The sequence below is a fragment of the Gavialis gangeticus genome, unplaced genomic scaffold (assembly GCF_001723915.1).
Source record: "Gavialis gangeticus isolate Ggan-Ray unplaced genomic scaffold, GavGan_comp1, whole genome shotgun sequence".
NCBI classification, from domain to species: domain Eukaryota; kingdom Metazoa; phylum Chordata; order Crocodylia; family Gavialidae; genus Gavialis; species Gavialis gangeticus.
The window spans coordinates 168,244,965-168,251,742 of NW_017729032.1; positions in this window are offsets into that span (position 1 = coordinate 168,244,965).

Genomic DNA, 6,778 nt, shown 5'->3' on the forward strand with positions numbered 1-6,778 from the left:
TTAGGGAAAAATGGGAATTGGGGGGGGGGGGGTGTTCATCTGAAAATTGGGGATTTTTTTTATCAGAGAAAACCAGGATCCCTGCTCATGACCCAGACAGCCCATCACCATCTACATATACATTGTGGTAACACAAAATTACTCTGCTGTAGGATATTACTTGTCCCAAACAGTACTATAATGTGGCAGAGTTAATTAATTTACTGCACCCTAATGTGGGTGCATGTGTAGACAGTGATGATTTACTGTGGAGCTAATTAGTCAATTGCAGTAAAGTGCACATGTAAATGCACCCACTGTGAGTAAATGATGCTACCACACAAACTTGTCTATAGTTAGGTAGTTGGAACATGATCTGGGGTAGTAGGAAGTATGAGACTCCCTAAAACCTGAGCATCTCATTTCTTAGAAGATGGCCCTAGCCATATGGCTACCATGGAAAATATGGTCAGAGTTTGCTCAGTATCATCCAGTTAGGCACCTACTCTAAGAAGACAACCTGGTGCTCTGGAGTAGATGAAGGCACCAAATGTGTAGCCTGAATCAGGTGCCTTAGCTATGGAGCAGGATGGAAGTGCAGGCATACCACTGTGTTCATCATTTTGTATTGGATAGTTTCCCACCCTCCTATATCTGGGCTCTCAAATTGGAAGAACCTTATTCTAAGGGTTTTTTCTTCCCCTAATCAATATCTTGGGACTAGACCTTCAATTTTTAGGTGTTGCAACACCTAAATAAAGGCACCTAAAGGGTCAGTCTAGATTTTCTTCATAGGCAGTATTTGTAAAATAGAGACACCGTGTGGTAAATGAACACAAAAATGATGCATGCATTTCTGAAGATATTGGCCTGTGTACCTGTCTAGAACATAAGTGAGAGAAAGGGAGAGAGTGCAGAGTTGGTTCACAATTTCCAATTCTTATGCATTATTAATTATCTTAACAAAAAAGTAACACATGCATGTCAACATTCATTAGAAATTGTAACAGCATATTAATTTATTTAAGGACTGTCACACCATGAAGCCTACCCATTGTAACTGATTGTTTAGAAGAGATAATTTACTGTCTACAAGTTCCACTAATCACCTCAAATGAAAATCATGTCTAATGATCACAGACTCAGTGCATGGTTACTTTAACCATGTCTCAATATTCATTTGCATTTGTTTTTCCTAATTGAAATTAATTGGAATAAATATGTGTCAAACAGTTAAAAAGCCGGTAACCTAATTTCAGGAGAAAGATTCATTGCATTCATAGTGAAGTGCCTGGCTATGTTTCTTCTTGCATTTTCCCTGTGGTCTCATTTTAAACTATATGACAACCATCAACTGCCTGTGAGTTTCCTGTTTTTAAGTCTTCTGTTGGCAACTGTTAACTAAGCCTAGAGATTTATTCAATTTTAATGTTAAAATAAGATAAATGACAAAGATAATGATTATTTAACATGTGAATATTTATTATTAAGGAGTTCCTGTGACTGAATGTTGTTGCCTTTGGAAAGGGTGGGAGCAGCAGGAAGGTCATCTTTTGTACTTCCAGTACAGAGTGAGGGATGCAGTAGAGGCCTTTGGAGACTACTGCAGTGCAGAGACTGGCAGAAATACCTGATCCAAACCCAGTAATTGGTAATCCCTAAGAAATTAAGGATCAGATTTTATTTTGTCTCTAACTACTTGGCACTTGCATGGCTTTTGTCTGCATAAGTCAGTAAGCACAATTATTTTCTGTTCCCACTCAGCAAGACACAACATCTCTTATATGCTTAGATTTATTATGGGTCTCCATTTTACCCTGAAAGAGCTCTAGGGCTACCAGACTTGAGCTATTACACACAGGGGCCAACAGTACAGGATTAGTGAACAAGCCAGCAAACATGGAAGTTTGAATGGGGCATTTGCTAAGGAGTTTACCAGGTCCCCTGGCATTTACTTCCTTTCCTTCCTTCACTGCAAACTTGTTGAGTGAAAATAAGTGAAGGAGAAAGAGGGAATTTTTTTAAGGAAGTGGCAGCAGAAGAGGAAGAAGGAGCTAGTGTAAGAATCAACAGGATGGCTGAAATACATCACAATGCCAAAGCCTCTGCCACTGCCATCTCTTCCTTTGCCTTTACCTATGTGGGCTTTGTAGAGTCAAGGCTTCCACCTGGCTTTGCAGGAACTATGATCTGCATGTTAGTGCCAGGACAGCCAGGTGAGAGAGTGCTTGTGATATGAGAGGAGACTTTTGGTGGATTTTCTCAGGAATATATTAAGAAAGCTGCAGAAGCAAGTGAATAGCCTAGAAGCATCTGTGAGCATGAAGCCGTCTTTGACTCAATGCACAAGGAGACCTTTTTATGTGCAGCATCATAGAAAAAGGGGAGCCAATGTAGCATTGACAGAATCCTAGCATCATAAGAAAGACTGGAAAGGACAACAGTGACCACCCATATCTAATTGGGTGGGACAGTCCTGTAATGGGAACATCAAGTCCTGGTCCTAGGCTGCATGACTCCAGGACAGCATTTGTCTTGGAGTTGTAGTATTATGCAGGGGATTTGGGTTTTCCATTCACCACAGAAAGCTGTGGAAATGACAGGTTTCCCCTTTCAGGCTGGCAGCTTTCCAGCCTGGAAGGGGATGCTTGGGGCAACCAGGAGCAGGACACAGGGAGCGCCATGTGTATGTGCACCCTGGCACACATGCACATGGCAGGAATACAGCCAGGCAGGATGGAAAGTAGCTCCCTGCAGGTAAGTCTAAATCTAAGGGGGGGAGGGATCATAGGAGAGGTGGGGGATGGGGAAGGTTAAGGCCTCCACAGTGAGGGAGTGGGGCAGGGGATGGGGGTACTGCCCAGCTGGGGTGATGCACAAGGCCTGGGGCCAGGGCATAGAGTGGGATGGAGCCATGGGGAGCTCATCCAATGGGCTGGGGAGTCATGAGGGGGAACAAGCCCCCCCTAGATTTTTTGTGGAGTAGGGGAGATGCAGGCTGATTCCTGAGGCCTTGAGGTTCCCCACCCTGCTGCCCTCCCCATGGGAGCCCCACGCTGGCCATGCCATCATGCCTCTTGTCTTTCCATTTTGAAAAGGTGGTCACCCTAGAAGGGACCTCTGGAGGTTATTTAGTCCAAAATCCTTTCTGAGGCAGGATCATCTGTGTCCAAATGACCCTAAGCAAATCCTTGTCTAAGCTGTTGCTAAAATTACACAGGCAGCCTTGTCACACAACCAGAGAGCATAGCACCAGAAGACACAGATACTCTGGAAGATACACTGCAAGCTTTTCATTCTAGAAACAAACAACACTCTTCTTCTGAACCTGTGGCTGTCCAGCTAGAGAACAAGTATGAATATCTTGCAGCAGATGAGAAGGAGCCACTCCAATGGCAAGAGAGGTCAAACCGTGTACGCCTAGAGGGAGGAGAATTGAGACCACTGATGACAATAGGAAGTAACAGGTGGTGGTGGACAGATTCCGTCCTCTAGTATCATGGAGGTATCCATCTTCCCACTTTACCTTTTGGCTTGGAAGTTCTGCTGTCTATCAGGAGCCCACATCTGAGATATCATGGAGAGATTTCTGAAACTCATCTGGCTACTATCCTATTCTTTCATCCACGTGGACACTAGTGATACAGCTAGAGGTAACCTCAAGCATATCAAATGTGACTACAAGTATCTGGGCACAACGGTGGAGGTGATGGTGCCCAGGTGGTGCAGTCAATGGTAAGGGACTCACATAGAAGCTCACACATCCTGGAGATCAATATATGGCTGTGTAGATGGTGTTGTTATCATGGCTGTGGCTTCTTCATCCATGGGGTTATGTTCCAAGAAAATGGACTGATAAGAAGGGACAGGGCCCACCTTTGATGGAGAGTGCATACAGGCTAATCTAGTGAGGAGGGCTTTAAACTAGGTATACTGGGGGATGAAGACAAAAGCCCAGAGATAGGTAAAGAGCCAGTACCTGGATGAAAACTTAGTAAAGAGAAGAAATAGTGGAAGCCTTAGCCATGTTCTGAGGGGAAAGATAGGGCAATCAGTTAGATACCTGAAGTGTTTATATACTAATGAGAGAACTTTCCTTTTATGATAAGGTGAGGGGAGGTCTTTAGATGTGGGAACAGCCGTGAGTGTAATATACCTTGACTTTAACAAGGCTTTTGATACTTCTCCCAGGAAGTACTCATTAACATGCTAAGGAAGTACAGACTAGATATGGATACATAACTACTTGAGTCACTATGCTGCACAAATACTCATCAATTTTCAAAGTCCAGTAGGGAGGAGGAATCAAGTGGGTACCCCTGGGGGTCTGTTCTTGGTTGAGTATTTTTTACCATCTTAATGCTTTGATAATGGGATTAAGTGCATGCTTAGCAAATTTGCAGATGACATTAAATTGGATGGAGTTGCATACATTCTGGAAGGCATGGCTAGGATCCAGAATAACTTGGAATAAACTAGAAATATGAACTGCAATCAGTCAGATGAGATTTAACTGGACAAGTGCTAAGTTTTACACTTGGAGAGGAATAATTCCATGCACAAAGATGGACAACGGAATGACTGGCTAGGCTTCAGTACTGCAGAGAAGGAACTGGGTGTTATAGTAGAGATGAATAAGAGCCAAAGGTGTATTCTTGTTGCTACAAAAGCCAAGAACATACTGGGCTGTATTAACAGGAATGTCACTTACGCATTAAAATAATTCTATTCAGTACTAGTGAGGCCTCACCTGGAATCCTGTGTCCAGTTTTGGGCCTGATATTGTATGAAGGATGTAGACAGGTTGGAAGGAGTACAGCAAAAAGCAACAGAAATGATAAGGGGTTGGGAAGCAAGACCTATGAGGAAAGGGAAGCTAGATTACTTAGTCTGGAGAAGGGAAGACTGAGAAGATATTTGACAACAGTCTTCAAATACTTGAAGGGTGTTTATAAGGGAGATGGGCTTTTCTTTGTGTTTATATGGGACAGGACCTGGAGCCATAGCCTCAAGCTGCATCAGAGGATATTTAGGCTGGAGATTAGGAGTAACTGTTTGACTATGATGGTGGTCAAGCAGGGGAACTGTGGAATTTATCTTCTTGGAAATTTTGAAAAGCAGGTTGGACAAACACTTGACTGAAATGGGACAATCCTGCTTTGAGCAGGGGGCTGGCCTACCTGACTTAGTGCGATCTCTTCCAGTCTTACTTTCCATTATCCTATGTTCAGAAGTGAGCTATCATGGCCGTCTACATTTGTGCTGTCTTGTGTTCCAGTTTTGTCTGAGAAGGAGATAAATTCCACATATGTTTCCAGTTCCTAATATGTGTTGAAATTGAGATCATACATTCAGGCTTCTCTTTCCTGAAAGAATGGAAGAGATTTTTGTCTCCCCAAACAGAAAAAGATCAGTCTTCTGAAATGAGATCCTTATAGTTTAGGCAAGCAACTGCTAAATCATTGAATTCAAGTGGATAGGATAGGTTCTGGGTCTATAAATTCAGATTCCATAATTATTTGGATGGCAATTTTTCCAGAACCTTAGGACACCTAAAGCTCTTCATAAATTAGCAATAATCCAGAAATGGTTTTCAAAGCTCTTTTCTGCCAGATTCAGATTCTTAAAGAACCGGAAACAATGACATTGATATATCTTTGCAAGACTAAACCCCCTTTTTTTTTGTGGTTATTATGAATTTGATTGGCCAAAGGATTCCCAATACCATATATAAAATGAGTTTAAGCCTTTCAAAGAAAAGTGTTGGAGAGAATAAAGTGGCATGACAGGAAAAAAAATTCCATTTGAAAAGATGTCCATCAGTTTTTTAGCCATTTTATACATTGTGGTTTTGCCCATTTTCATTACCAACAAAATTCAGTATCTTATAAAGTAGCAGTATTCATAATTTTGGCTCTGCTTGCCAAATGAATGGTGTGGAGCTAGTCCACAGACTAGATCAGGCTCTGTGCCACTCCTGCAAGCTAGAATCAGACAGGTCCCAGAGCCCTATACTGCATCTGCCGAGGTGGAATCCAATTCCAACTTGCTGGGCATGGTGTGGGGCCCTAAGGGCCCAATTCTGGCCAGGTTGGTGGTGATGCAGGGCTACAGAGCCCCATCCTGGTGTGTGGGAGCTGGATGAAGATGGTGTGGGGCCTGAGAGTTTGATTCTGGCTCAGCAGAGTTGGTGTGGGACTCTGCATTGCCCCACCTTGCCAGGATCAGACTCCAAGGCTCTTAACCACCTCCACTGAAATTACTACACTGTTTCAAGCCACTAATATAGACATGTTCAAACCCATTTAAGATTCTGATAAACTATTTAAAAATGGGGCTTACATCAGAATTATATATATATTAATTATATTAATTTATTGATTTCAAATCAGTTTTGTTACTTTGACACGGATTTGCATATACTGACCAGGCGCAAGAAAAGTTTGTGAGAAAAGTAAAAGGGAAGCTGAATGTGAGGGAAGGAACACATAGGTACAGAAAGGAATGCCACAGTGACCAGGGATAGTGAGGCTGGTCCGCTGAACATTTGTAGTAAGGTAGGAACTGACCATTGAGGTCAATAGAGCAAGTGAAACAAAGACTTCTCTCAGATGACAAGAAATGAACCTGAGTACCAGTCAAACTGGAAGGGGGGTGCACCAATAAAGATTTTTTGGGTCGATACCGGTGGTCAATTTTTAATGAGCCATATTGGCCAATACTGATCTGATTACTGATATGCTGCCAGGCAGCTTGGAGAGCAGTGTCTAGCTGTAAGTCTGTTGTGGGGGAAGGGGTG